At 39.3% G+C, this 21154-nt stretch overlaps 1 protein-coding gene across 1 annotated transcript in view; it reads left to right on the forward strand.

The window, feature by feature from the left end:
• si:ch211-153b23.7 (uncharacterized) overlaps positions 1-21154 on the forward strand; it is an 85170-nt gene that overhangs the window by 18778 nt on the left and 45238 nt on the right. The gene's annotated exons all lie outside the window — the stretch shown is intronic.

Below are 21154 nucleotides of genomic sequence, written 5' to 3' on the forward strand. Positions count from 1 at the left end.
ATAATATTTTTACTAGGTAACAAGATAATAGGGAATATAGTGTAAGAGTATTGACGTTGCAATAAAATTACTTATTATATTATTCTAAAATTATGATATACTCACAAAAAATTACTTTGGGGAATTACAATGTATAACATTTTTAATTATGGCATGATATTTAATGCTGATATAGTGTAGCCTACATTATTAATGTTGCTTGGGTAGAAAACACTAAACTAAGCCTGTGGGAATGGTGTACCGTTATAGCTATAGCTATAAAATATTTATGTGTATGTTTTTGAAATGATAATAAAATAACAGGGAGGCAGATGCATGGCTACTACTCTATTGGACAACAGACAGAATAAAGAAAGGTGCATGTACATTTTTTCTTCATACAGTATATTAAGCATGTATGAATAATTCCAACTGAGGTGATGTATGTAACGTTTTATTGACATTACACTACCATAGGAAAAATAAAAAAATGTGGCCTTTAACCATTTTTTTTACAGAAATTACAAAGTTACCGTTAGGAATCCTTGTTGTATTATATAGCATTACTAAGCACAGTTTATCTAAATCAATTGCATAACAGATGTCAGTGTAAACAGAAAGTGGAATATCTGAAGATCTTGAAGATTTGTGGCTGTGAAGCGAAGCAGCTTGATAACTCTGATAGATACCTCAATGGTATTTTGGGAGATGCTGGTATTATTGAGGATCAGTGAAATAATTCTGTAGCTAACACACTGAAAGTCAACATAGCATATTTTACCTCAGAATGATATAATATTTTTTCAATTCCCTTATTTGGTTTGGCTCCTTTTCATGACATAAATATTGTGAGAGGAGGACTAAACCTGGTGCCCTTTGTGTATCCCATTATTATAAAATATGTACATGTCATTTAATGAGTACTTACAAGTGTAATTTATTTCTAGGTCTTCCATAAGAACAAATTTGTTTCCTGCTTACTTTCTATATTTCTTCCCCTGTGTCTACCAGGTTCTCCTGTCAGCAAATACAAAATATTTACACTATAATTTTCAGGCCGTAATCTTCTTACAAAGTTGTACTTTTGGTTATTGACACATAAGCAAGCATTAACACATATATTTTCATTGTTTATTTTTTTCTTCCAATAAATCAAATTCAAATTTACTCAGGGCTTCACCAAGACAACTGTGAGTTACAAAAAACCAAAACGAAACGAAACAAAACAAAAAAACATAATCTCCGTGACCAGGATGCCTTTACGCTCAAGAGATCACAGCATCTGTTTAGTTTGACACACAGTGACACTGATCTGAGACACACAGGTACACACGCAGATATGCACAAGAAATCCTAACTAATCCAAAGTCCTGTCAGCGGTGACCTTGCCAGAGAGGATCTAGCAGCGGCTTGTATGGAGAAGGTGCTGATTGTGATCGTAAGACTTGAAAGTCTTTGATCTCTACAGCATGGAGGCTTAACAGTCAATTAACCCTTTAACCCCTCCCTGCGGTTTACAACTGTGCGTATAACCCATATACACTACATACTGTACACACATAGACACACACACACACACACACACACACACACGCCTCCCTGCAAGATAATGGCTTCATCATTCTCCTTCATCGGTCAAATTTGCACTGCAGATTTATGTACACACGTGTCAATCTTCCTCATCCTCCTCATCATTTTCAGGGGTCAGGTGTTACACAGTCCGGCAGTGACAGTTCAGTGCATCTATTGGATTTCATGAGTGGCTGAGCAATGAAAACAGAAAGAGAAATGAGACAGTTAATATCCACATTGACCTTAGGCTGAACCGACATGACACCCAGCTGTACTGCCTAATGACATATTGACTGACTGGTTTGATTATGTGAAGACAAAGCCTCAAGTGAGAACATACAGACAGAAAAGACAAGAAAAACAACACAGCCAACAGCCCCCCCCACTCTAGATGTAAAGGAGAACATGTGTAAAAGAAATATAAAGTATGAAGGGCTCTCTGATTTTCACCTCTTTTCATATAATGTAATTCTGCACTTCAAAAAGCCCATTTATTTTCCCCTCATTTCCGAGGGAAATTTTGCACTTAGGTTATTAAATGGCAAACTGGAGCTCGCATACTCCGAGTCTTTTATGTCGCTAAATGCGTGATGGGAACTGCCATCAGAAGTTGTTAACACCCACAGTAACTGAACAGTTTATTATCGATTATTTTGCGTTGACATTTTCACTGCAGAAGGTCAATACATAATAGCAGCATATTAAATTAGATTTTCACGAATTGATTGATTTATTTCACTCTTGGATCAAAGACACATATAAGGATACAAATTTGGTTCATGTCCTGAAAATAAAAAAGATACCAACTCGTTATAATGACAAAGCACTTATACATCCAAATACAAATGGATGTCTCTTCATTCATAGATCATGATCACATCTTTTTAGTTAATTTTCAGAAATAGTGCTGTCTCATTTGTTGTCATTTTTTTTCCTCCCAGTGCAGCTGTGTTCACTTTAATCGAGTCAATTAAATTCAGTTCAAATTAGTTTGGTTCAAATCAGTTGTGTTTGGTTAAATTCAAATTAGCTCATTATTCTTTAATTTGGTGACTGGGATTTAGTTCACAGGCAGAATTTGCAATAACAACAACATACATTAAAAGCACAACAACACATGTACCACTTGACCACAACATACATATACCCTGCCATCTGGACATACTGTATGTTATCTGGGCAGATTGATTCGACAACAGAGGGGATACCCTGGGAGGCTGAAAATGTTACTTGCCTTCTTTATAACCTGTTTCTGATGGATTTCAGTTGTGTATGGTCCACACCTGTAATCTCACAGGGTATTTTCACCAGACCTTTATTTTCAGCCTTTATTGTTTATGGTGAGGGCACAGAAGGAACCTACAAAGAAAAAAAAAATTGTTTGTGTTGTGCTGAGGGAGGGTGTTTCCCACTAGGTTTTGTCCAAGCCTTCACAGTTATCCACCAGATCCCAGCAAGTCAGAAAGAACAATCATGCAGTGGTGTGTGTGCGTGCGTGCGTGCATGTGTGTGATTCTGTTTAAGGTTAAACCAATTGTGCTGCACTAAAACGATAAAAGCATATGGCTGAGGGTGCTGTCCTTTTGAACAGATAGAGTCAATCCACGCTGTCCATTTTTAACAGACAATACGAGCTGTCTTTTCCCATAGGTCTTTGGCCAGGCAGATCAAGGACTCGGCTGTTATTATCATGGGAATGAGTCTAAAAATAGCTTCTGGGACTCCAACCAGTCAGAGAGCAGCACATTAGACAGATAGACACAAAGCATGTTAGTACAGAACCTTGGGCTCCTGGGATCCTGCATGGGTCCCACATCAATTTGAGGGTCTTTTTGAACCTGCACAAAAGAATTTTGCACCCTGTCTCTTTGGTGAAAACAACAGGAAGTCTGTTTATTACTGATTACAACTGGCACTCTTGCAGAGCTGCAGGAGCACACTGTAGCCTGGCAAATGCAGGCTAAACTTCCTGTCAGAGAATGAATCAGCTGCAGGAGTCTGAAAAATACTTAGAGAGGTCTGTATAACAGCACAGCTGTGAGAGACTGCATCGGGTGTGGCCCCCTGAAATACCACTGGGATTACTGTATCTGATAAGAAAGACAGGTTGGTATGTATTACCTTCCTTTAAAATTGGCATTTTTGATATTTATATAGATTCTCTTTGAGCTCAGACCAGCCTCATCATCTTTAACCCTTTAATCGCCACATCAAAATACTATCTTGCCACTTAAGATATATGTGAAATTTTGTTTTCTCAGTATCACAATATAGGGGTATCATTGTGAGGAGATAATAAACTAGTTTTTTCCAAGAGACTTGAGAAAGCCTGGTGAGATCACAAACTGTGATGATCAAGTTCTATTTTTCAAGACTTTATTTGGCCATGTGAAAAAGGCGATCATCAAACGTGTAGTTAGTAGCCAGGCAAGTCTCATTTCAGCCAGATATCTGTGACCTCAGCAGTCCTGTGCACAGCCATTGTTCCACGTGCTTTTTTTTACTCCTTTAATCTCAAGATCCAGACTTAATTATTTTGTTATCTCTTGATAAAAAATTAATGGTTTTTCAAGGTCACAACTTCAGCCTAATTGTTTTTACTGTCATGAAAGGTAGGTAGTAGACTGATAGTGGAGCCACACTGTGGACAGATCAAAGTGGGAATGACAGAGAGATCATGACGGATCATCTCATTACATTTGACACTAATCAGCATTTGATGTTTAGATTAACTTAGAATTAATTACCAATTGAGTCATGATCCCAAGAAAACATTTTGTTGAGTAAAGGTAACAAGATAATTAATTTATGATCACCAGAACTTAAAGTTTGATTCTTTAAAATATGGAGTTTTTGACCACTGGTGGCGATGTAGAGCATGTTTCAATGGACTGGTCCTTGCATGTCACAAGCACAGGAGGGACGTGACACAATTAATAATTGACTGTAGAGAGTAGTAATGCATGTTTACTTTTGGTGGCAGTAATCTGTTTGAAAACATTATTTAAAGGCTCTGCAGATGACTTGAGAAATATACTCATCTCTATTATTTGGCCTCAGGATACCAACAATGTAGTGTGGGATTTTCATTAGGTTGGTACAATGAAACTCCACAGGGTGCCTTTAAGTTGTGATGTCAAAATAACAGGAATAAGATAAATGACAGCATTTGGTGTCCTTAGTTCCTACATTTCTGTCAAACAGAACATTATAATAGGTGCAGAAGAGACTCTACTGAAGTGACGCTCAGAATTTTATAGTTTGCTTAATCATTGTTTTGTTTTTGAGTCATGCTTTTTGCAGTGCACAAACTGCTTTATCTCAAAAGATAGCAATTTTCTAGAGCTAACATTAGTTTGCTGCATTCTATTGTAACTAATGATCTAATCAATGTTTGTTTTTTCTGTTGTAACTAATGATCTGATCAATGCTCATCTATTCTGTAATTAGAAATTATTCTGCTAAAGGCAAAGTCCCAAATAATCATCACACAGAGCTAAAAGAGGGAGTGGAAGTGGAAGAAACATTTGCTCGTCAGTCAACCAACAGTTAGCCAAGTTGGCCAGTTCTTTTGAGTCTGTTGGCTGGTGCACCATCATTTCCACTGTCTGGCACTGCAATCCTATTGTTTTATGTATTACCTTGGCTTAAACACTAAATTCCCTGTGTTCATGTTTGTCCATATTCAAGACAACACAAGGAACAAAACAGTTCTGGTAAGAAACCAACAGGCAGGCTCACTGGCCTGTCGCAGTCTGTCAGGCTCCAACACCCTCAGTCGATTTAAACCCCTCTGACTCAAGCCATCTGTCTGGGCCAGCTACTGGGACCATCACTGTTTACCTCAGGGCTCCGCTCTTTGTTCCTCTCACATCAAGATGGTGATGACACTTGACCTTTATTACTGTGTTTCAATCCTTGAATTAGTTAGTACTTCTGTGGAATTTACCCCAAGGCAGATGTTGCACTAACTATGACAACATTAATCCAAGGTCACTGAACTGTCCTGAGGTATGAATCTAGTGATCTATGAATAAATCAGCGTGACAAGACAGAGGGCAGCCTGTCACAACAACAGTTAGAAAGGAGTGAATGTTTAAGTGGCAAAAAACTGCTATGAAATCACTGAGAAGTGTGGGGATTTGCTATAACAGAAGTTCCTAAATGTAAAGCACAAATCATCATTTTCAAGTAGTAGGTGTTATTTTGTGAGAACAGTGTTTTTACTTCTAGAATTCATTTCCAAATCTTTTTCATCAGGAAATCTCCATCCATCTGAATCAATGCAGCACTCACTGGAGGGTAAATGCTAAGAAGCTGAAGTTATTATATTAAATGTTATTTAGATAGAGCAGGGAAGAGTCCTTGTGTGCTCAGTTGAGAATTAGTACCTCACTCCTGGCAACTACTTTTTTTGTGATCTTGTTGTTGAGGATAAATTTCATTTTATGTCTCATTGCCCCTTGTACAGCTGCCTAAGGAAGATCGTTTTTTTGACTGAAGGTATAATGTTGGCTTTTTAATGAGGAGATTTTTGTCTTGGAAAGATTAAAAACATGGTTGCTAAGACACAGTATTCTCTATCCTTCATAACAAGATGTGTCGGGTGAACTATTTCTATTATTACATTTTCTTTTTTAATCTGTACATCATGATTTGTTATATGATCGTTTTAGAGTGTGTTGTCTTCTGGTCTCTTGTAAACCCACATGAATGATGGACCATGTGGTGCAACACAAATAAATAGTTAAAAACTAAATACATTTTACAAAAACATCAATGTTAGCAGAGGTGTTTTTTTAAACTTTGAGACACATGTACTTTAGAGGCCTTTTTTATCTATACATCCATTAACGATACCACTTATCCGTAAGGGTCCTGGAGCCAATACCAGCTGACATTGGGTGAGAGGAACCCGGAACCTTCTTGCTGTGAGGTGACAGTGCTGACCACTGTGCTGCCCTAGGCCTTTTTCAGTGCAGATATTTTGACTTGTCACTACACTGTAGGAAAGGCACAGATGTTACTTGTAATGTTAAGGATGGCTCTGTTCCTTTCAAGTGTCCCTGTAAACCATGACAATGTGACAGTGACTGAACAAGCTGAAAACCAGGATAAGCAGCCAAACGGATTTATGATAAATCAAAGTAATACATCACATTGATGCAAAAAACTCATATAATAATCTAATATTGCCATAAAATACTGCCCACAACTGCCTAATACACTTAGAGATATTAAAACAACTGCTGTAATCAACAGTATGACAAAATCTCTGATGGTAAACAAACTTAGAATGTCAGACCTTATATATCATTACATCTCCCACTTCTATTACACATTTATTACAGTTTATAGTGGCTAAACTAAATGCGTTTGGAGTGAAATGATATCACTAGCACAAAAAATGGATAATTATGTCTACAGTGGGTATATTCGTTTTGAAGTGACACAGAAAAGTTTGTTGGAGAGGAAGCACAAATGGCAAATGACCCCTGCTGTAACTCTGCAGAAAATTTTGGTTTTCCATCGGGAGAAGCAGCTTAAAGGGATTGTTGAGACCGTGGAGGTGTTGGCTTACAAAGCAATGTCATTTACAATGGATCACTTTGCCCTTGAAATGGGTGGGTGGGTGGATGTACATGTCAGTGCGTGTTCAAGGGCGTTTTTGTTTGTGTGTGCTTCTCTGTGAGTGTCCTTGATTTTTGAACTGTCTCATTCTCCCATCATCATCATCATCAGCAACAGCAGCAGCAGCAGCAGCAGCTCTCAGCAGAATAATGTAAGTCAGTCTCGGGGGAGGGTGAGACAAATGTGCAGTGCATCACAGAGTCGTGTAGTCTGCTGCGCCGTCACATTGTGATGTGTTGACTGTGGAGGAGGGGGGAGGCAGTGTGTATTGTCATCTGTTCCAATCCAGCAGCCATTACCCTCCTTTACTTTCCCTGCCTTTTGTTTTTCAAATTATTTTCCCTCCACTCACACAATTATCCTCCTGTCTCCTTACATCCTGTTCCCTCTTCTCCTCTCATTAGCTGAGGAGACAGCCTTAGTTTAGGGTAACAAGTTGACCATTTTGTGTGTTCGTGCTCATACATGTGTTTGTGTGTGCCTGTTTACATGTGTATGTTATTCCCTCGAGCCTCAGCCTGTTAGCCAGTAGCAGGGCTGTGTCTTTAAAAGCAGCTCATTAGTGTGTCCACTTGGAATCTAGACAGCTCTTTCTTCTTCTACAGCTGGTTCTTGGCACATTAGGCCAGTGATGCTCTCTCCCTCTAATGGAGCAGAACGACACGCTGAACTGCTCCTGTTTGCTCTTCTATTAATTATCCTTCCCCCAACCAACTTAAACTCCTACTGTCCCATTATGCATGCGAACGCTTTGTAAGGCTTTCTTTAACATTCACATCAGTGGTCGACGCACTCCTCTGATCATCAGAATACGCTGACTGTGGAACTTTTTTTACGATATGCTCTGTGTAACTGGTGCTTTTGGGTGGGTGGGGGGGTGTTCTTCCTCGGTCCACCTTGTGAGGGCCCACGAGATGCACAAAAAGCTATTGACTGTTGTATGTGACAGGTTTAGGACTCATACTGTAGTTAGATTTCTGACTTGGAGAGCCAGTTGTTGGCAAATGGGGAGAGCAATTGTGGTGAACATTCAAACTGTTTGTGTCTTTGATTTTGCATTTACCTTCTATTTTTCAGTTGAAGTCTTAAATGCTGTACTTGCTGTACTAATGTGAAACAAACTCTCATACTGTGAGGTCCCAAGGTCATTAGAAAATATTTCAGTCAGTTTTCTCTAATTAAAGATGAGACCACCAGTATATTAATGCAGAGCCAGTTAGAACTATAAATAACATGTATTAACCCTCCTTTAGTTGATAGCTTTTAAATCAACCTCTGTGCTGTGTGCTGATATTTGAGATCTTTTCTGTGGTCACATCAGTACATCCTTTTTAGAAAGGATGCTGAGAAAATCATGTACTGATCATTCACCTCCCACTTCCTGCCACATGCGAGATAAAGGCAACTCTTACCTAATGAAACATTACACGAACCTATGTCCTATTCATAAATACCCTCCGATTGCAATAGTCTGACAACATACATGACCCAGCAATTAAGAATAAAACTGCAGAAACCACAACTTTTTCTTTTAACACTCACTTTCTTTGGAGCTGACTCCTTGCTGTGATAAGAAGGGGAAACATTTTGTTGGTTTTTTTTTTCTGGATAGGTTTTCAGTTTGTGCTGAATTCTCCCAGTTTATGCTATTTTCATTATCATGCCTGTTTTTTTTGTTTTTTTTGAGTGGGAGCAACTGCTCTGTGTTAAGGGTGTTTCTCCCATGTCTTTATAGCTCAGATTGCATGTGTAGCATCTCTATCCTTTGTGGCTCGGACTCTTCCTTACCTCTCACCCCTGGCGATGCAGTAGCTATTTATAGTGTTTTGATGTTGTTCCCATAATTACCTTGATGATTGAAGTGACATTGGCGATGGGATTCATGTTCGTGCCTTCCATCAGTTCTTTTTATGTTTGCTCTGTGTATTTTGTATGTTTCATTTTGCTCAGAGTGTAATCTTTGCTTATACCCTCTCTTCTTCTCTGTGATGAATCTCTGAGGCTTCTCACATTTTTCTGTGGGTCAACAAAATCCAGCAATGACTACGACTGGAATCAGAGAAAAAATAACTTGTGAAACTTACACACAAGGCTAAGTTGCACTCAGGCTCAGGAGGCACTGTGGAAACAGGCACCTCATACGCAAACCTGACTGAAACCAAGCTACGGGTTCATCTGAGGCTATGTGGTAAAAAAGAGCTCATTGCTTTAGCAGAAAACAAATTGCTTTGCTGGGAAAAACAGGTGCAAACCAACACAGAGAATTTCCTCCATCTGAATCAATAGAGTTATAGTAAGACTGTCAGAGAACAGCTGAACCAATTGTCATCTTAGTTTTTCTTGTTCTTTTCTCCTCGTTCTTATTGATGGATCCTTGAGCATGCAGCTGTTATTAAGTTCCACCAAAAAGCATGACTAAAATGAGAATGCATTCCCCCAGGCTAAGTCTAATGTGCTTGTTTATATTTCATATAAATCAATGAAGTGGAATGCATGTCAGAATAAACTATGCCTGTTTATGTTGCATGTAGCAGGAGCATATTAAGTCTAAAAATGTCTTAGTTGGTTGAGCTAACAACAACATGCTTGAGGAAAAAGGAAGTGATTATGTTCTGATTTCTACGTACACATTGCTTCATTAGAGTACATAATTATTGTTTTAATGAAATACTTCTGAGGGTAGTCGGCAAACTAATTTTAATGACCTCTCACTTTGAAAGTAAAAATAAAGATGATGGCCCCTTTGAAAGCTGGATGTAATGTGTGTGTTCTTTAATCAGAGAACAGCCTCTGCTCACTCAGTGTTATTCTTGGAGGGGGAGAAAGAGACAGGGATTCATTTTTCATGGAGCTATTTGATTTGCACATTTGGCTTTCAAGGATTCTCAGTGGCATGTGAAAACCCAGAGTATATTTCAGCGACTGAAAGCTCAGCATGAATAAGTCAACAGTGTCAAAATGTTTATTTATTCATTTATGAATCTCTCCTCACTGGTGCTCCTCAACAACATCCCTCAGTGGCACTGCAACATATGCTTTTGTCTGAGTGCATGCAAATTTATAAAGCAAGTGTGCATTGTTTCATAAATGTGTGCTTTTCTTATCCCAGATTATATAATCTTTTCTATCTTTCTTGGCATCCTTGCCTTATGAAGACTAACATTTGACAGAATGCACCACCTTTAACGAATTTCTCACTGCTATAGAAATGACTGCTCTTTAAACAATCTAAATAGGAGTCTCAGTGTGCCAGATAACTCACAGCTGGTTGACATTGCTTTTTGCCCGGTGTTTTACTCCCTAATATTTCACTAGCTGCGGTTAATCCAGTTCTTCTTGTAGAGTGATTCATATTCTCACTGCCGCCAGAGCAGTTTGGCTCTCAGGAAGTAAAAAATGCCTATAATGGGAAATAACTTGTGTGTTGAATGGGGGATAAAGGCTTGCAGGTTATGCAGAGCATGCGAGGTGGCAATATACTTTAGTTTGCAAAGTCAGCACTGCTACAAAGCAATAAACCTAAATCAGACAAAGAATTATAATCCAGCAAATACCTATGTCATACACACTCATCCCTGGCAGCCTGCAGAGGTGCCAGCTGACAGCTCATTTATGTGAATGGAGCAGAGAAGAAGAAAAAAGTGACAGTTAAGTCAGTGGCTCATCTGAGAAAGCAGTCATCTGCCTATCCTTGTTTATATGGCTTCTGTCAAGTTAGAGAAACATTTTCTGGCTGCTAAGAAGCAACATTGCTAAAGCTGTCCATTTTAAAGTTTTTTAAGAGAGGCAAAACTACCTTATTACCTGCCCACACCTACCCAGCTGTGAGATCTTCCTTTCAGTGTCAGTTTCCTTCATCTTTCAGAGATGATTGTGGTGCCCATTTGCCCAAAGAAACTATAATGGCTGGTATTTTTAGACACCTTCAATAAAATACACTTTTCAATACTTGTTAGTACCTTGCATATGCTTGAACATTATTGGCAGTAATGACATTACAGGAAGATTGAAGAAATCTTCAGTGCCTTGCCCAGTCCTAGAGCTTTAGGAGAGATGGTGTTCAGACCACTTGTACAGTCCAAAAAAAGAAACAATTTAGCCATTTTAACACAAAACAACATTATCTGCTTAAAAATCTGTAACACTATTGTAGAGAATGTATTTGTCTTTGGAGAACTTATCAACATGTCTTGTTCTATAATATGTAAACTGTAATAATGATAATACCAGCACACTTCCTAGCAAACCAAATCTACACTAAACCTACTGAATTAATATCATCCATAATGTGTCTTTCTTTTCTTTTTTTTTTTGTTAGTTCAGTCAGTTCCTGTTCTTACTGATCTTACAGCATAAAACCAGGCAGCACACAAATTCACACAGCTGTAAAGAAAATGGTGGGTCAATATGTTGCTGTGGGCTCTCATTAGAGCACATCCCCTCCTCTGCTAAAACACAGTAACACATTGTTCTGAAGCAGCCTTGATTCACATTTAATTTAAATTTCAAATAAACTCTGGTTTATGAATCAGAGAATCAAAACAAAGGCAATGATGCAGACTCAAAGTTGATGTCTGTACGCTTCATTTCATCTGTTTTCTTGTCGGCCGCATTTTGCCATTTTCTTGTTTTTCCCAGATAATTCTTTTATTACGGTGGGAAATCACAGACCGCTGCAAATTCTAACAACTGGGAACTTAATTACGTAAGTATATAAAATTTTGTTTGCTCAGAGACACTGCGGCATGCACAGACAGTGATTCAGTGGCCAGGTTCAACATTGTGACTAATACAGTATAGCTGCTAATTTGGAACAAAGCAAACAAACAGCAGGTATTAAAAACTCACTAAGAGTCAATAAATAAGATCCAGTTTACTCTAGTGTTGAAATGTCTCTATGCTATAGTGTTTGCCTGTGTGTATTTGTTCTTGTGCCTGTTAGTGCGTTTGTGCTATAGACGGAGAAGCTTTGTGACTGCTCTTCTTGCCAACATAGCTGTTTACATTGCTGTGCCGATAATTGGATCAGACTATGCTTATTAGCAGTGTATTGCAATTAGGTGACATATTTCCGACAACATTCAGCTAGTTGTATTTTTAAAAAAAAGAAAAGTCAACGTTTTGTTTACCATCATAAGCAGAGGCTAGGATCCAAAAAACTCTCATATTGTAATGAGGCGAAGACAGAAATATATATTCGTTTCTGAGACAGATTTGGGAAGAAAAAAAAAACACAGAGAAGCCTGAACACCTCAGAGACCAAGACCTATCGCATTATCTCTGTTCTCTTCTCCCCACAGGCAGTTACCCAATAGCTTTGCTTTCAGCATCTTGGCAGCTTAATCAAAGACACAAAGTCCATAGTGGGTTTAGAAATGTGCAGGCGGGAACAGACAGCACAGCACACTTCTCCTTACCTATAACTGTTGTGTCTGACTTGAAGAAGTGAAAATAACCTAACACATCTATTTCAATATTTACTCAACCACCACCAAGACTGTCCTCACAACAAAAACAGCATTATCATGTTAGTTTGTTTTTTTTTCCATATACACAAAACCACCTATGCTGACAAGCAACATCTTAAAGCCTTGCTGATAAAAGCCTGTGAAGGTAGACTTTGCAGAGCTAAAAGCCTCTCATGGGGGAGGAGGCTGGGGCGGGTGAGTGATTGGACCAAGAAAGCATGAGACTTTGACATGGAAGATTATTTGTAGCCTGCCTCTTACTGAGTATCTATTGGTTAAATCATGTCTCCAGCTGGTGATTATAAGATCAGCCTGGTGTCTGACCTGCAAGTACGGAGGTGAGACTTTTCTCACGCATCAGTGGCTGATTGGGGCTGAATTGACTTTTTGTTTCCACTTTCACCACTTGTAAAAACTCTGAAGGCTTTCTTTTTTCCTGACAGTGTAACATGCCATTTTGAGTTATTGCTATGAAGCTAACTTTGTTATCCATGTAGTTATAATGGTTTAACTCTATCAGTCTCAGCTGAACCAAATGAGGGTTGCAGATCACCTGACTGGTCTATGTCACTGTCAATCAACATATCAATAGCCCTGGTACCTATAAGCAAAATAAGCTATCATGCTTGCTTGTAACCCTTCCTTGCGTGTTGTAATGATGATCCAGTCAACATGTGAGCATCAAAGTTGGGTCACATTCTACTTAATGGGGAGAAGAGGATGTAAAGAGCTCACTCTACTAACAGCTACTAACAGCTGCCTCTGTTATTTTTGGCCATAAGGCTTTAGTGAGATGTTCATATTCTAGCAGATGACCCTTGACCCCTATGAAGTCAAAAAAGTTAATGACATTGGTGAATTTGATTAAAACCAGAGTATATTTTTTTGTTGTTTTACTTTATTAGTTTTTGCCTGTTTTGTTAATTGGCTCTGAGGCTGTTGTGAGTTCATATCAGCTCCTCTCAGTTTCAACAAAAAAATTATATATTCCTCTGATTGGTTGGATTACTATTCATTCATGAGGTTTCACCTTTGACAGCTTCAGATTTCCTAAATTCTACAAAGATTCCATTCCAGATTGTTTATATAATCCATAACTCTTGATTTCTTGAACAATTAAAATCAGTTAATCATCCACTTTTGAAGTTGTACAAAGCACAGTGTCTGGTCTAGGACTGAAAGGGATGAACATTTACCTCTTTTATTAAGTATGTGGCCTTGGCTACTTGTTTTTCATAAAAATGTAATAATTTCTTCTGATGTTAGCAAAGGTGCTCTATATTTCAGGTGAGATGAGTCACCTCCACAGTAAAATGCCACAGGACACCCTAGTCACAAGAATCATTTTTTGTATGTATTTTTTTTGTCATTTGTAACAACATTGATGACCCCTTTATGTGGTGGTGCTCCCATCATCCTTTGATCACCAACACCACCAACCTTTGATCCCTATACGGTGTGTTCACTGTTTACAATGAGGATATTGTTATTTCCATCCCCTCACCTTCCATTGATGAATATAGTTCACCCTTTTCAACAACAGTTCTCAGCATTCTGGCTCTGAGCAACAGATTCAAATGGGCTTGCTCACAAATGTTTTTTTAAGGCAGTGGAAAACCAATAATGCATCAGCTAATGGATCATAGTGCCTCCTGGTCTTGTTTGAGTGCATTTTGCCAGCTGTCCTTGGACTCTTACAGCCTCTCGCACTCTTTTCAGTATTGCATTCTTTATTTGTATTTACCATTTACAGTGTTTAGGGTATTACAGAATAGATGGAAATATACAGGATTTTACTCATTAAAGGCAGAGTCCTTCATTTTAAGAGAAACTTGTTGCCTCTATGGTAATGATTACAGTGTTTGTCTCAATTAACCCACAGCTCTGCTTTAGGAAACATGGGAATACCATTCAAATTAAATGTAATGCTCTAGCTAATTACAGAATTTATTCCTCATTCTTCCACACTCACCTTCAACTTAATCACAGGTTTTTCTTTTACTCTCCACTGGGGATAGAGCCAGTTTCCGGGAAATTCAATTATCTGGGTGGAAGATATCGTTCTTTAACTGCACATGTGACTAGCCTCAATTCAATTTATTTCTACTTTTCTCAGCACTGAGGTATCTCTCCATTTCCCCACTTTCCATTCAGTCTTCTACCAGTTAAATCCTAATATTATACTATGTAAATAATCTTTTACCATTTCATAATATTATATTTCTCTTTGTGTTTGTCTTGTAAATGGGAGTTCCAAAGATGCTGTCTTTTGGGATGGAGCAGGATACTGAGTTCGGCTGCTTGAAAGAGGCTTTTGTCCAGGCTCATGTTGGATGAGGGAGAAAGGAAGCTCCAGAGAAAACCATTGAGAGCTAAACAGACAGAGACAGAGATTAAAAGAGTCTTCACTGCCACAGGCCTTTGATCATGAAACTCATAAAGAGCAGGAAACAGCAAAGTCCCATGGTTCTGCACCATTCTGTTTGGATCCAAAGCACACACCCGCCCACACACACACGCACACACACATGCACACATATACACACATATGCACGCACACACACCCAGACATATACACAAACACAGACATGTGTTGATGGAATAAAACACCATGCACCTACACAAACACAGGCGTGTGCACATGTGCACAGTGAAACCTGTAAACCAAACCTGACATCACCTGCGATAGAGAATCCCTGAGGTTTTTCTCTTTTTCATTACAAGAGCCTGTTTGTCTTTGCTGAAGTTAAGGTAACCCAGGAAAGAGTCTGGAGAGAAAGAGAAACAATCTATACAAAGCTGATGGTAGACCCCACCACCTCTTGTACTTAGGGCTGAGCATTAGGGCTACACTTATAATCAAAAGCCTATAACAAACCTGGATATTGTTTCTGTGTAAAACATATTTGACTTGTCATGTAATATAGGCCAATTTTACTGGTATGAAGAGAAAATTAATGAAATTATTCAAATCAATGCTCAAGGCAATAAGCTGCTGTTCCACTTTTAGAAATGACATTAGACAAAACTGAAATTGAAGTTACAATTAACAAAATGAGTTGTTCAAGGATAATTACAGCTCATTACAACTTGGATTCCATTTTGTTGTTTTGGCCATCACTTCAATCTAACATTGTGCTCATCAAAGTAATTGCTGAGATCTGAGAAACATGGAAACATTGGTACAATTCTTATGGGACAAAAACACCACAGAATTAGACAACTGATAAACAAGCTAACAGATGGGCTGCAGACTAAACCACTTTATGTGGGAGTAAAACTGAAGATCCATTTACCTGAAATGTATATGTGGCAAACTAGTAAGTATGATAAGTTAAGGTAGAACCTAGATGTTGTGATGGATATTTACAGCACAAAGTTTGCGTTCAGGCACAGTAATAAGTGTGGGCCACCTGTGTTGAGAGCCACAGTCACAATATTTACCTGTGCAAATCAGATAGACTTGAAGCATAAAGTATGCTTCAGATTGTCTACACATATGCAGTATAACACAGTTGAAATGAGCCATCATGCAGCCTATATGTACAGCTGTATTTATTCAGACATATATACTCCAGCAGATGCATGTGAGATGCACATGAAAAATAGCAGAAATGTGTAGCAATTAACTTGATCAATACAACATCTTTATTACCCAGAAGAACAATGGCCAAGTTCATGAATATATACAGTACTCAACTGTAAGCACTTTTTCACAACTCATAGATAGAACTTTATTGTCAATGTTCAAGCAAAATTACAGAACCCTTCTAGTGCACAGCACATGTTAAACACAATATGGCAAAGATGATACATGCTGAATTATTGCCTAACCCTAATTTCATAATTACATAAATAATACAGAAATAGTTCTGTAATTATTATTTTCAGAATTTGTATTTATTTAATTGATGATTAATCATTTAATTAATCATTTAATTTATAAATTATCAGAAAATATGAATAATGCCTAGTACAGTTTCCAAAAGCTCAAGGTAATGTTATCAAGTCACTTGTTTTGTCTGACCACCATCAAAAACTCAAAGGTGTTAAATCTACTATCACATATGACAAAGAAAAGCAACTGACAACTATTTGACACAACTGACAAGTGGAAATTAGAGAATGTTTGATAGTTTCTCTGTCAGTTGACCAATCAACTCACTTCAGCTCTGCACAGAAACTTTTTGAAATTGCCTGAGTGCAGTTTACTGTACCAGATACTCAGTATGCAAGACACACCTTAAGTACTTAAGCCATCAGTCTTCCTCCCTGGGTGAGATACGTTTTTTAGACATAACACAAGCTTCATCACTGGCAAATAAAAGCTGCCAAGCAGCATAATGACATAATAAAGTTTCCTCCCAACACATCCACTAGCTGCTTTGACCTTTGATGTTTTTGACCTTCCTCATAACTCAGATAATGGCTTTTGATTGAATAGCTCTGGGATTGTGTAGGCAGGTGTTTGTGTTTGTGTTTGTGTGTGTATGTGTGTGCGCACGTGCGTGCGTGTGTGTACACTGGAGAGTGGGATGTAAAAAGTAAGTTACAGACTTTGACACCCACTCCATCAGCTCTGTGAATTGTGGAAATGCATCGATCGTCGCGACAACGTTATTGTGTCTTGCCGGGCCCAGCTGGGGAGGAAGATAACAGAGATAACATAGCTCGTTTCTCATGAGAGCATGCTTCTGTCTGTTTCCCTGCCTCAGCCTTAGGCTGTGCATCCGAACAGCTGTGTGTGTATGCTCTGTTTATGTTGGTTGGATGTACGGTAATAGGCAGCGTCTCAGAGGCAATGCTAAAGATAACACAGTCGAAGCTGGTGTGTGCGTAAGAGATTTCCCCGTGTTAAATATGTTTTCCACTGCAAACAGGCTGATAGCAGAGTAAGGCACGCACATGCACGCACCATCATCTGCCTTTTACTGTACTGCAGTGTGAGGAGGTAATGGTGCAATATGTTAACCAAAGACATCTCCAAGGTTAAACGTTTGCATTCCTGTGTGCTCTGCCCCATCCTAGTTAATGCTGATGAGAGCTGAAGATTTCCTACACTATTGGCCTTTTTTTCTCTGTGTAGTCCTTTGGATGATGATGAAGTAGTGCTGAACATGTGCAAGCTGCAGGGGAGTGAGAGATTAGAGGAAGTCTTATGTGAACTAATAGACTGCAGAGTACCTGAAGGTGGAGCTTGGAGTCGACAATATGCTTTGAGCCCTATGGAGCAGCGGCACAAAAGAGGCTCTATAAACTTCTGCAATTGGCTGAAGAGAAATTATATCTTTATGAGAAAGAGGAAAGTAGATTTAAGCACATATTTATCCCCTGGTGTGACTAGAAACACCTGAACCTCTCTCGCCCCCTCTCTCTCCTCTCATTCATTTATTTTCCTCTACGTTGCATTTCCAATTACCCTCTGCTTCCTTCTGTTTTCCTCACCCTTCCTTTCAAACGAAAATCCTCATCTTTCAATACCCCGTTCTTCTTCCTCCTGCTCTGCCCCTCTCCTCTTTCTTCCTCTGTCCCATCTGTGTCTCTGTCTCCCTTCTTGTCTCACCCACTACTCTCCATCTTCACCCTTCCCCTCCTGAGCTCAGAATGAGGCTCATTTCACTGCTGGGCTCATTGTCAGGTTGAAAAATGAGAACATGAGACACTGAGGGACACAAAGCAGGCTTTTGACAGTAATGGGATTATGAGGTGGGGGATTGAATATTAAAATAACAGAGGGGGAAATGCAAAATGTCAAATGGACATCTGAACAGAAGGCTAGCAATGCTTTATCAGAGCTAGAAGTCTTGCCTGCTCTGTGCAGTGACTGGTACCGGATGCATGGGAGATGACAGGGAAAACAATAAAGGCTCTCACAGTCTGTTAAGTATTCCATTATGTGCCATCTCGTGCTGCCTGAATGAGGAGTGAAAGAAAAGGGAAAGGTGGTTAGGCAGAACACTGGAGAAAGGCATCCCATGGAGGCCATGGCTCTCTCCATCATCTAAAGACAGCTCACTAATGGAGTTGTTTGCATGCAAACAGCAATCCCTGTCTCTGTCTCTCTCTATCTCTCTTTCTCACACACACACGTTTGCATGCTTTTTTGTTTGCTTTTGACTTTGATGCAGATGGCCTCCAATACAACCTTTTTGCCCATAGGAATTCATCAAAATCTAGCTTTCTGTGTGAGCACGAACATAAACAGTATGCTATGCTGTAATGTCAGCCGTCCGTGCGTGTGTTAGTGTGTTTAGTCAGCAAGGCTTGATCTGGGACAAGCAGGCCTGTTAGTTTAACCTTGTGCCCTGCATGCATGCCCAGCAGATAATGGACACTGTTGGCAGGAGCCAGTTAGTATCCTCTGACTTTGCATCTGCCATGTGGTCTGGCCAAGCGTGATGCCAGTTTCTGGAGAGGCAAGGCTGATGCGGCTTCGGAGTGATTTAATTCACACTTCTACATCTCCATTTTAACACATTTCCAGTCGACGTGCACATGTTCACCAATGTTGTCTCAATGGCTGTTGCTTTACCCTTGTTGCAGTTTTTACAGGATCACACTGTACCTTTCAGAGCAGTGGCGGCAGCAGCAGGGTGGCACCAGGAGCAGCGAGAGATTGTTGTTTAATCAAAGGGCCCAGGCTCAAGCTGCTGTCGGGTCCTTGAGTAAGACACTGAATCCCTAATCCCTGAGGGGGATGTAGCTGCCTGACTTTTTGGTTTCTCTGGATGACTGGTTTGAAAATGAGATCCCTGGTATCACCGTCGACACAATATCCCTTCGAAATGACAATTTTTCTTGTTGTGTGCTGTTGGTTGCTGAAAGGGCAGGAACGTCTGTCTTGAGAGTGAAATGTCTTGTGCAATAAGACCTGGCTGACAGAGACACAATAGTGGCCTTGGAGATATTTACATGATGTAACAATATAACAGGCCTTTCATAGGTATTGCATGGTGGTCATATATTGATATTGGTTTACAAAATTCAGCAGTCTAAATTTATAATTTCAGGCAAAAAGCAGTTTATTGAACTGAAGGTCAGTTTAATTATTTTATGTATGTTTTTCCCACCTTTGCACATTGTATAAAAGGAACAACTTAGGAGCAAAAATGGCATTTTGTGAAGATTCCTCGTAAGGTGCTGAACCACTATGATCCTCCAGAACAGCCTCAGTGTGCCTTGTCGTAGATTTCTAAAAATCTATTGGTGGGTCTAACACCATTTTTCAAAAATATATTTTGTTATTTAGTATTGTGGTGATGATGGTGGAGAGCTCTGTCTTGGTTTCTGAGTATGGATGTTTATGCCTTTGTTTCTTTACTCATCCACTCAGGCTTTTCCCTTTCATTTGTCTGTATATTGATCTTGAAAATATATTCTTCCTGATATTGTGATAATCTTCTATGGATTTAAGCAGAATTATGAGTTTGCTCTGCTGTGGTAAACATGGCTTATAGGAAAATATTATTGAAAAGGCACAAAGATGCTGTTTCCCCAGAGAATACCCTAAAAAAGACATTGTGCTGTTGAGGTTAAATGTAAACCAGAAAACTGTCAGCTTTTAGCTCCGTGTTTACTTGGAAGTATTGGCCTGTGTGTGTCTTGAATGCCTGAGTGAAACCAACGTGGCACAGGTGACAAATAGAGGAGAACCTCCACACCAACCCAAGTTTATTGTCCACAAAGTTAACAAAGGTCCAAAGTAACCCAGAACCAGCCTTTAAAGCTGATCTGAAATCAGTCTTATACAGTAATATTGATCTTTTATTCAAAACCCAGTTCAGCTCTGATGTGCAGTTTCAGTTGCACAAATAAAAATGTGCATTTTCTGTGACAATGCCTTTAATATTTCATTAGTTGTAGTTAGGACGTGATTTTGTACTAAGACTCATGAACACACACACACAAACCCAAACGCTCACTTCACTTAGCCAATGCTGGAGGCTCACTACAGGGTTCTATGGTGCAAAATAATAAAAAGACATTTTCGGTGATTAATACGCTTCTCTTCCAGCCTGTGGAAAACTGACGCCTATACTCAATCATGTCCTGAATCTATTAGAAGTTATTGATTTTGGAGAAAAGAGAGGGAGAGAGAGAGAGAGAGAGAGAAAGGTAGAGAGATATAGAAATGACAGAGATGGAGACAGAGAGACAGATGAAGACAAACAGGGACAGAGGAGGGGAGAGAGCAGCAGACGCCAGCAATAAAGTTGTCGTCTCTCATCTGTAATTGGAAAATTTGATGTGAAGAAATGCGTCTAACTTTTTTTCATAACTATTCTTAAATGTACTGACAAGTTTGGCAGAAGTTTGAGGAATGCAGTGTAGTTCACGCAGTGTGCCTGGCCTTCGGGAGCGCGACGACTCTGATGTGACCCTTTATCTTTGGTGTCGGCTGCACCCTGTCTGCTGTGGCAGTGACTGATGTGGAGAGACAAGAGTGGAGTGGTGAGAGTCGCTTTCAAGGCAAAGCCATCCAGTGAACCCAACAACAAAAGGAT

This window comes from Lates calcarifer, linkage group LG8 (assembly GCF_001640805.2).
Source record: "Lates calcarifer isolate ASB-BC8 linkage group LG8, TLL_Latcal_v3, whole genome shotgun sequence".
In the NCBI taxonomy this organism is placed as follows: Eukaryota; Metazoa; Chordata; class Actinopteri; family Centropomidae; genus Lates; species Lates calcarifer.